We start from the raw sequence: 10,572 nt of genomic DNA on the forward strand, positions 1-10,572 counted from the left end.
CACATTTTATAATGACAAGTTGTTTAATCGTTCAGAGACACAGTTTACTCAGTTGTAAAAGAAGGAACATTGTAATATTGCATGGGGCAAGAATGTCTAGAGTCAGTAGTGAAACAGTGGTTATTATGCTTTTATTCTCATATATACATATATATGGCCTAGAACTGGAAGAAACCATGTCTAGGAGTTCCTAAAAATCAGAAGGGATGCTGGAATTAGTTGTCTGTCTCCCTGTCTCCCTGTACTTGGGAGAGAGAGAAAGAACACGGCCTTAAAACAAGCAAGCAAGCGAAGCAAGATGGAACCTGGAATTTTCTGGAAATTTTGTAAGCACATGTGGGGAGTAATAATGATCAGACCTTTGACTGAGAACTTAAGAAAGGATGACAGTCACTTTAGGCTTTAATCTAGGTTAGTACCAAACAAGGCTCTCTCTGATTTGTCCCTCCGAGGACAGGTTTGTAAAGAATCATCTTAATGGTACCCCTTCAAGAGATGCAAGTCCACTCAAAAAGACCACAGTGCCTGATTTGGAGCAGAGTTTTTATACATACTGAGTAAGTGGAAAACCAGATAGAATTAATGGGGTGGAAACAGACATTTGACATGTTTTTTCTTTCAAAGCTGTGAGATATGTAGAGTTTGTTTGTTGTCATTACACAAGGATGATATAAACACAGACAACTCTATTAAATTTCCCAATGAACTAAATTTTAATTCTTGTGTTAAGGTTTGACTTCTTGGGACAGGGAGTTCCATTTTTGGTTTTATGGTACAGTGTCAGAAGTAGAGATACCAGTACAGGAGAGAACACATTTTTCTCAAGATTTCTAGGGATAACAGGTACCCCTGTCAGTAAAAAAAAAAAAAAAAAGACTTTCTTATGGCGGAAATAATTGTATTAGTATTACTACATGAGGATATTACTGCCAATTTGAAGGAATGGCAAAAGAGCAAGCTGAGAAACTAGACAGATGCAGGTTTGAATTCTCACGCTGCTGTCACTTACAACAGGAGCCATTCACCTTACTTCACATCTCTGCATCTGTACGCAGTAACCACGTGTGTAAATGATGGGGAGAGCGGCAACCTTGCACTGTTTTTGTGAGAAGGAAAGCGAATGTATATTTGCTAGCTAGCAGGCCCTGAGTAAACGGTATTACTATGATGATGTAAGAAACAACTGTAGACAAAGGAAACAGTAGGAAAAGTGAGAAGCCTGCTCTCTCCCACTCCATAAGTTTCAAGGACAATGGAGAGGGGGCCCAAGAGACATGGAGCCAAGAAGTGCTGTGGGCACCGTTGTCTTGGGGCACGTGCGGAGGAGTGGGTGTGTGTCTATGGGTGTGAGACGCAACATTATGACTGAGAACAAAGAGGTGGCCAAATCAGCACAGGGTCAGACTCCAGGACAGGTTCTCCATGCTCTAGGAGTTGTCATCTCTTTCCATAAGGATCAGAACCAGGAAAGATCCTGTCATGGGATCGTACAGGGTCCATCAGAAGTAACACCTGCTTGAGTGGTTGGTAGGGGAATAATGTGGGTGTAATAATTTATAGCTTTAATTTGAACATTTCACCTAAAATGTTGTATGTATGATGTGCTTGAGTGTGATACTATTATGTGACAGAATTACATGCTTATGATTTCATCATAAAAAGGGCCATTACTTGTGTCAGACACTGTATTTTAAATGCATCTGGAGATAATCAGAACCAAGTACAGTATTTAACACATAATAGTTTCATAATAATTGTAGGATAAACCAACACTCAGACTGAATGAAACAACAAGAAGGTCTACAAATTCTTGCCTTCAGAAAACAGTTGCTTTCACGATACTCAGCCTTATTGCCATGGACCAAGGGGAGGTGAAGGAAAATTCGTGCTTTCATCAGAGCCTAGGAAGGTTGCACCTTCAATTATTGTAGAGAGCCAGTCCTACCAATAGATGGGGCATATACCACTTAAATGTTCAAATTCCACCAAATTTATGCTGAGCTATACATTCCTTGTCAATGCCTTGTAAGTATTCGAGGTTTCATAACTAGAGACTTGTATTATTTGGGGTTCTCCAGAGAAACAGAACTGATGATAGGGTCTCTGTGTGTGTGTATTCAGGGGTTCATGGAGAGAGAAGGGGGAGATATTTATTTTAAGGTATTGGCTCCTGTGATTATGGAGACTGGCAATTCCAAAATCTGGAGAGTAGACCAGCCGGCTGGAGAGTCAGGGATGAAGCAGTGCTGTAGTTCAAGTCTAAAGGCCAACTGTTGGCGGAAGGCCCTCCCGCCCTGGGGGAATTCCATCTTCGTTCGGCCAGCTCTACCTGACTGGACAAACCCCAGCCACACTATGGAAAACAATCTCCTTACTCAGAGTCTGCTAATTTAAATGTTCATCTTGTCTGAAAAAGCAACACCACCACCAAAACAAAAGAAACAAACAAACAAAAAGAAAACACCTTCACAGAAACATTCAGGATATTGTTTGACCAGATATCTGGGCATCGTGGCCCAGCCAAGGTGATGTATAAAATCAGCTATCACAAGCCTCCTTGAGAAGGGCCTGGATTAGGATGAGCTATGGTATCTGACATGCACTCTGTTAGAGAAGAGACAGCCTCCCTCGCAAAGATAGGGAGGAGGCCAAAATGGTGCGGAGCAGAGCTATTGCTTCTAAGCTGCCCGAACAGGGGGCAGTGGTGTGGTGTCTAGAAGCCACCAGAGAGAGGTGAGAATACCACCAACAAAAACCTGACTTAGTTTATAACTCATATATAAAACCTAGTAAACAATATAATCAAGCAAACAAAAGAGAAACGGACCAGACTGACAGTTGCCAGAGGGAAAGGCGTTGGGGAAAAAGGTGAAAAGCTCAAGAAGCACAAACTGGTTGTTATAAAAGAGTCATGGGGTTGTACATGGTAGCAAAGGGAATATAGTCAATAGCCGTGCAATGACTATGTCTGGTGCCACAGAAGTATGGAAGTATGAGGGGGTCATTTTGTGGAGGACAGGATTGTCTAACCACGATACTGCACACCTGAAACTAATACAAAATAATATTGAACAGAAACTGTGACTGAAAAATAAAAATATTAGAAAGAGCTTTATACCAAGCAACCATGTAGAACGAAACCATTGTCTCTCTTAATAAAAACAACAACCCACTGCTCCAAAGGTGAGACTAGAGGGCAAATCTTCATCTGGAAAGGGAGGACGGGGCCTTGAATTCTAAAACCCCGTACCCAAGACTGACCTTCACTTTGGCTGCTCCCAGCACCTACCACCGATTGTGTCGAGGGAGCGCTGATTTCTGTTCACCCTGTGCTCACATCCAGTCCAGCTAGGACTGATCTGATCATTTTGGCAACCTTTCTTAAAGACTCAGGGATGATTTTAAAAGCAGACCAACAACAATGCATAACAGAAACACCAGCTAGATGCCATGGCTACCTCACGTAATACTCGCTCTATGGGGCTCACAGACCCCATCGTGGTTTGGGGGTTACTAGTGGGAGGTCAGACTCCCTCAAACCTGGACACAGAAACATCTCACTTTACAGAGGGTTGAGTCAGGACTAGTGAGGCTGAGAAACTGAGTTCTCCTTCCCTTGCTGTTAGTCTGAACTTCTTTTTTGTTGTTGCAATGCAACCTACGCAGAATTAAAATAAAAACAAATAACAAAGAAACAAAACCCGTATGTTCCAATCCAATTTAAGATGTGGGATACAACAGTTTTGGTACCTGCAAGCCAATTATTCCTTCCTCAACAATGAATTTCACCCACCAAATTCTGTCTTGCATTTTCCTGGGCACAGATGTCCTGTTTTCTTGGCTAACGGAAGACGTGTTCTTCTCTCTCTTTGTTCATTTAACAGTAAACTTAATAAAGAAGTTGGATATCATTGCTTTCTGAAGTGCAATCTCTAGTTAGTTTTTGCAGTTTAACATCTGCTTCCAGTGATATTGAAAAACTGAGTTCTTGAATGTAAGCATCAACAAAAACAAATGATTTTTTTCTTTAGCAAAGCAATTTTCTTTGTAAACTCACAAATCTTTTGGCCCACATGGCTTGGTGGCAGCTTATATAGATTTCAAACCAAACTCAATTATATATCTGCCTTTAATGGTGCATAAACAGTTTTGTTTTCCCTCCTGAAATTTTCAATTAGAGATTTGACCTGAACCCTAGGCTGGAAGCCCTTAAACCCAGCTCTGGCCCTTACCAGGCCATATCCCTCCTCACTAGGCAGGGAGTACTGGGGTCCAGGGGACTGGCCTTTAAGATGACTAACTTTTTAGAAAACCAATCAGGGACACAGCCAGACTGGAGAAAATAACAACAGCAGCATGACGATGTAATAATAATGATCTGCAGGTGTTATTCATTTATTAAAATGTGAACAATATCCATCTACTTGAAATCATATTCTAGTCAACATTACTTGCCTTTCTGTTACATAAATGTTATTATTTAAACAAAACAGTTACCTGTTTTACCTTGGCGGTTAGTAATGAGTTGAGAAAATATGACCACGATACCATGTGAAAAAAGTCTAACTCATGCTATCTCATTACGAAGTACAATGTTAATCGTCAAAGTCACGGGCAGACTGTTAACGTTTAGGATTACAAACACTGTGACTGAAATTGCACACTGGAGTCACATCCATTATTGAAAACCACAAATCACCGTTGCCAACATTAGCCATCGGGGGAAAATACTGGCAGCCACTGCGGAAGATGGGTAATTACACCACATTTGACACTAATGAGAGCGTTCATCTCAGCCCCTGTTTGGGGGGCTGTTATATACATTTTGTACTTTTCCTTTAATGGCTTGGTGCAAGATCAGAAAAATGGAACTTGTGACATCCTGATGGAGGGTTTCTCAGGTTGGGGACTTTCAGGATAGACTTAGGCACATCAGTGCATCCACCCTGTTTGCCCTCCGTTAATTCACACGACCTCCACCTCCACCACCACTTTCTACGTCGTACTCTGGGTACCTGACCTTCAAAATACCTTGCCCAGATGGCCTCAAGACGGCTGCTAGAACCTGCAGGGTACTTTCTCCTGAGTTTACTCCTCACTGAGCCATTTGCCATCCATATGAATTCGCCTGGGTTCGCAGTGAGGGTGTATGGAGGTGGGGCGTCCTTGCAGGTATGTGGATGAAGTTTAGCCCGCTGGCTGGTGTGTCCGCAGGAATGATGGAGCATTCCCTGGAAGTGTGCCTCAGGGCAGGCGGGGGAAAGCAAGGTTAGACCTGAAACTGTCTTTGTGCCTCCGTGGAATTCTAAGGAGTCTGAGAACTTAAATAGGGGCTCTCAGGTAGTAACCAAAGTATCTTTTTAAAATAAGTTGGTAGAACACTTTTTATTTAATACTTTTCCAGCTTGATTTATAACTTCCAGGTAAGTGGGTAAATAGTGGTTGACGTTCATTTGTGCTTTACCTCAGGCGGAGGCAAACATCAGGAGCTGGGATCACCTATCTCAGTCTTAAACCATGAAAGTTTAAACTTTGCTTGTAAGTCTGGTCTGCTACCACCAGAGGGCAATAGCAACCTGTAATATAATCCACTGAATCTAAAGCAAGGTGTGGATTCCCACCAACCTCACAGACCCAGATATTTTCCTATTAAAAAAAAAAGAATCTCTTTCTGTACAGTGGGACTGGAAGCAGTCTTGAAAGATTGTCACCAAGAGCTCTGCCTTATGACAGCACCACGCCAAAACAATCCAGACAGATTTCTCTTTGTCTGAAAGCACGTCTCATTTCTTTTTTTAAAAATTTAGATTTATTTAATTATTGTTCAAGTACAGTTTTCTGTCTTACATTCCCAACCCTGCCCCCCCCCCCAGTGCTCCCCACCTCCCTCGCATTTCCCCCACCATCTTAGTTATTGTCCATGTGTCCTTTATACTTGTTCCTGTGAATCCTTCCCCTTTTCCCCTGCGATTCTCTCCCCTCTCCCCTCTGGTCCCTGTCAGCCTGTTCTGTATTTCAATGTCTTTGGTCATATTTTGCTTGCTTGTTTATTTTGTTGTTTAGGTTCCTGAGATCATATGGTATTTGTCTTTCACTGCCTGGCTTATTTCACTCAGCATAATGCTTTCCAGTTGCATCCATGCTGTTGCAAAGGGCAGGAGCTCCTTCTTTCTTTCTGCTGCATAGAATTCCATTGTGTAAATATACCATAGTTTTTGATCCATTCATTTACTGATGGGCATCTAGGTTGCTTCCAACTTTTGGCTATTGTAAATTGTGCTGCAATGAACATTGGCATGCATAGGTCCTTTTGGATTGATATTTCAGGGTTCTTAGGATATACTCCTAACAGTGGAATTATTGAGTCAAAAGCCATGTTCATTTTTAGTTTTCTTAGAAAATTCCAAACTGTGAACAGACACTTCTCCAAGGAGGGACATACAGAGGTCCAGAGACACATGAAAAGATGGTCAATATCGCTAGCTATCAGAGAGATGCAAATTAAAACCACAATGAGATACCCACTTTACACCCATCAGAATGCCCATCATAAACAAAGCAACAAACAACAAATGTTGGAGGGGTTGTGGGGAAAAGGGGACCCTAGTTCACTTGCAGACTGGTACAACCACTATGGAAGTCTCATTTCCTATACTTGTACATTTTATTAGGGATAGTCCAGGGGGTAGAATGGTATATGGTTTTTACCCCTCCTTTTATATTTCTTATTAAAAAGGAAAATACTAATATGTATGTCTTTAAGAGTTGTAGCAGAATTCTTCATCCTGCCTCAGTGACCAGCATTCTCAGAGAATCGTACATGTTGCCAAATGGTGAAAAAAAGATGAGTAACAGGACTCAGCATTGCAAAGAAAGATCATATAAATACCACAAACAGGAAAAGCTAAAAACTTGCCCTGGGCTTAGAAAGAGGTTAGCTGGGATTTTGTCTACAGGAGGATACAAGTGTCCTCGCTGATGAAAGGTCCCCCTGGTTGCCCCTCCATTGCACTCAGCTGTGCGTGACTTCTGCGGAACACCGGTCGTAAGAGTGTGCAGACATAGGTGGCAATGCAAACAGTCAGTTCACGTCAAAATGTCCTCTTGTGACAATCACTGAAGTTGTATTCAGTCCCTGGGGGGAAGAGTGTGGGTGCACTGGGTGCACTGAGGCACGAGATTGGAGCATCCCATCCAGCTAATCCGCCCGTGGTCAGCAACCTCTCACCCTTATTTAAAAATACAAAACCAGCATAAAAAACAAACTTAAATAGTCCCTGTTTATTATCTTCCTTGTCCATTAATTTTCAGTGGTTAATAAAGACAGTGAACAGAGGGTTTAAAATTCGAATGTGAAACTAATGAAAACAACAAATCTAGACTGTGTATTATTCAATCTCCCTTAAGCCACATAGCAGACGTAAATTCAGATTAGAGTGTGAAAACCACGTATATCTCCAGCGCATGACACTATTCCCTTTTAGTCACTTGCCTGGGTACAAATTTCAGTTCCTCTATTCAACATATGTGTGACATCTTTGTGTGTCAATTTAAGGATAATAAGAAAACTTATATTGTAGGGAATGATCATTATGTGAGTTGACATACGTAAAGCATTTAGGCAACTGTCTATTTATGGCAAGCATTATGTAACAATTTGCAACTATTGTTAAATCCTTTGTTAATTGTCAGGGATCATTAGACACACGGATGTGCAGTGTGGAAAGAAAGCTTGTTCCCTTTAAATCCAAGGAATAGCCATGGCAGAGTCCCCCTCATTCCTGTTCTCTTGGGCTTCATCTGGGAGAGAAAGTTTATGGTCTAGGAACCCCATAAAAAGGCCTTTGGAAAAACTGAGAAATTCCTATGGTATGGCGTACTTTTCTTTGTAGGAAAATATTTGTCTGATAGCATTTGATTATTGTCATGTTAACCATACAAGAACTTCTCCAGTCCCACCCCTAAACTCTAAATGATATAAAATACCTTGTTTTAAAATTCAACTAAAGTCACGTTAGTATTGTTGTGAGACCTTACAACACTCTCTGAGAAAAGGGGAGATACTATACATTCTGAAAAAAATCGGGAGTAGGATTTATAGAGCTGAAGACCCCTATGCCTGCTGGCGGGGCGTGTTAGTTTTCCAGGAGAAGGAGCATAATGCGTTACGGCCTGAGGGGGCTGGCTAAGCTGTAAACCATCTGACGTTTAGCCTCCACACTTCTAACTTCCCCTTTCTGGGTTGCCAACCCCCACTTGGTGACATCTCTTCTATCAGGACAATGCTATATTTTCTTTACTAGAGAAAAATCCTAAGGGTAGAAGTTTGCTTCTCTCTTAGGGATGAACTGGTTGCTCCATAAAGTCATTAATAAATCAAATTTCTCTCTCCCTCTGCCCCGAAGAAGGGCAATTTCCTCTTTCTTGAGGGGGCTTTCAAGAAGTCCCCTACATATCTTTTGCTTTCTATTGGCTATATCTTACTCCAATAGCCTTCCTAGTTATAGTGGAGATGGGCAAATGTAGTCCTTTAATAGAATAGTCATTTACTCAGCAGAAAAAAAAAAAAGGTGGGGTTCTATCAAATGAGAAGGGGCTGAATGTCTATTGAGGTAGGCAATACACCTTTCTTAAAAGTTCAATTTTCTCATTTTCTATGTTTCTCAAAACTCTTTCTCACAAAGGAGTCTAAAATGCCCTCCATTTGTGTAAGAGGTTGATAAAGGATGGGAGTACTAACTCTACCTAAGGACTTGGGAGTATAACTGCATGAAAGCCTTAATCATAGTTATCAAACAATCTAGTACAATGTCCGGGGAGGCAGAGGGAAGTAGGAGGAGCAGAGGCAGCGTCTGGGAGGGTAGAGCGTGTCATCACGGCACACAGGCAGCCCGCACCTCACCCTGGGCAGCCTGCCTGCGCTAGAGGTGGTCATGTTACCTTCAACTTGAAGCTATGCTCACATGGGTGGTCCCTGGCTTGGTAGAAACACCTGCTCTCAGATTAGAAGACATTCTACCTGTTCGCATAGTGAGGAGTAAATTCTTTAAATGAGCTGCATTCCATACCTTTACAGCAGTCTGTCTCTGCAACTTTAGCCCTGCATCAGAATTGCCTACAACTTCACGAAGCACAGTAGATTTAGGGTTTGCCCTGAGAATTTGCTTTTCTAACAAGTTCCCAGGTGATGGCGTTGTAAGCTAAAATTTGAGAACCATTGGTGTATTGTGTTTCCTTCTTACTCACATTATTATTACAGGGACTGCCAACCACTGCCTGTAATCCATCTCACAGTTAAAGAGAATTTTGCTTTCCGAAGGGGGACATCTAGAGTTCTTTATAATCATCTGAATATGAAGCATAAAACACCCAAGTTGTGTTGATGACCCACACACTCCATCCCTCCCCCAAAACACACAGAAAAAAGTATTCGCATATGTTTTAAAGGGAGTATTTTTTTGACCAGTCTCTTGCACCATTAAGTTTCAGCAGAAATAGAAAACAAATTCAAGTTTCAGGAACAAAGAAATGCTATTGTCAAACGAAGGACACAAGAAAAGATTCCAGATAACTTGGGCCAAAAGAGACAGGAAAGGAGATGGACAGTTTCCTCAAAATGGCAAGATCCCAAATCAGCTGCTGACTAACCATGACTTTATCAGAGGGAAGACTGGTTCTAGGACTTTAATTGAAACTGGTATGGTATGTTTCTTAAGTGATATTAAAATTAATGGATAAAATACTCTTTCAAAAGTTACTAGAAACAGGTAGAGCTGGAAAATATTTGATGCATATTAGGATTCTTCTGCAAATCAATACACTCTGTGTAGCTAAATGATTGTATTACTCCCCTCTGCCTGCCCACCTTAGGCATATTGCCTCATCCCACTGAGCCTCTGTGTTTTCAGCAGTGAACTTGGCACGCTGGACTGGATGTTCTGTAAGGTCTCTCTCTTCTCTAGCATTCAGTGATTCTCCAATGGGCGTGCAAGAGCTGGTTCTGTGCTGAGTACACAGGGAATTAGTTCTATTTGTGATATCAATTGGGAATTATTCTAACTTCTAGTTGGTTCATTACCATTTAGGTTGGACTCTGCCTGCTTGCATTAAACACAGGCAATGTTTATGACATAAAGAATGCTAGTGAATAAACCAACAAATCACATTTTAACAATGAAATTTCCCAGAGAGACCCACCTCCTCTGTTACCTGAAACACCCAGCCCACAGCAACTACCAGTCCCGTCGAACAAGTGGTCACATTACCATGGCCAACTGCTCATCCCACACAGTATCACAGAACACTGGGTAATCATCGCTGTTTCAAATCATGGTATCTTATCTCTTTGTAATTTATGATAGTTAACGGAACCCATCCGTTTCATCCTCACATAGCCAGAAAGCCTGGAATTGCCTCAGCACCTTTGCCTATGTCGTTTCCTGCACATTCCTGAAGAGTCCACTCAGGCGTCCATTCCAGAAGGCCCTTCCTCCGCCACCGTGCCCTCCCCCTCCCCCACTGCCACCAATATGCTGCCTAACAGCTTGGTCTTGCCGCCATGGCTGGATTTGT

Source organism: Sturnira hondurensis, unplaced genomic scaffold (genome assembly GCF_014824575.4).
Source record: "Sturnira hondurensis isolate 20B ecotype Veracruz unplaced genomic scaffold, ASM1482457v3 Scaffold0008640, whole genome shotgun sequence".
NCBI classification, from domain to species: domain Eukaryota; kingdom Metazoa; phylum Chordata; class Mammalia; order Chiroptera; family Phyllostomidae; genus Sturnira; species Sturnira hondurensis.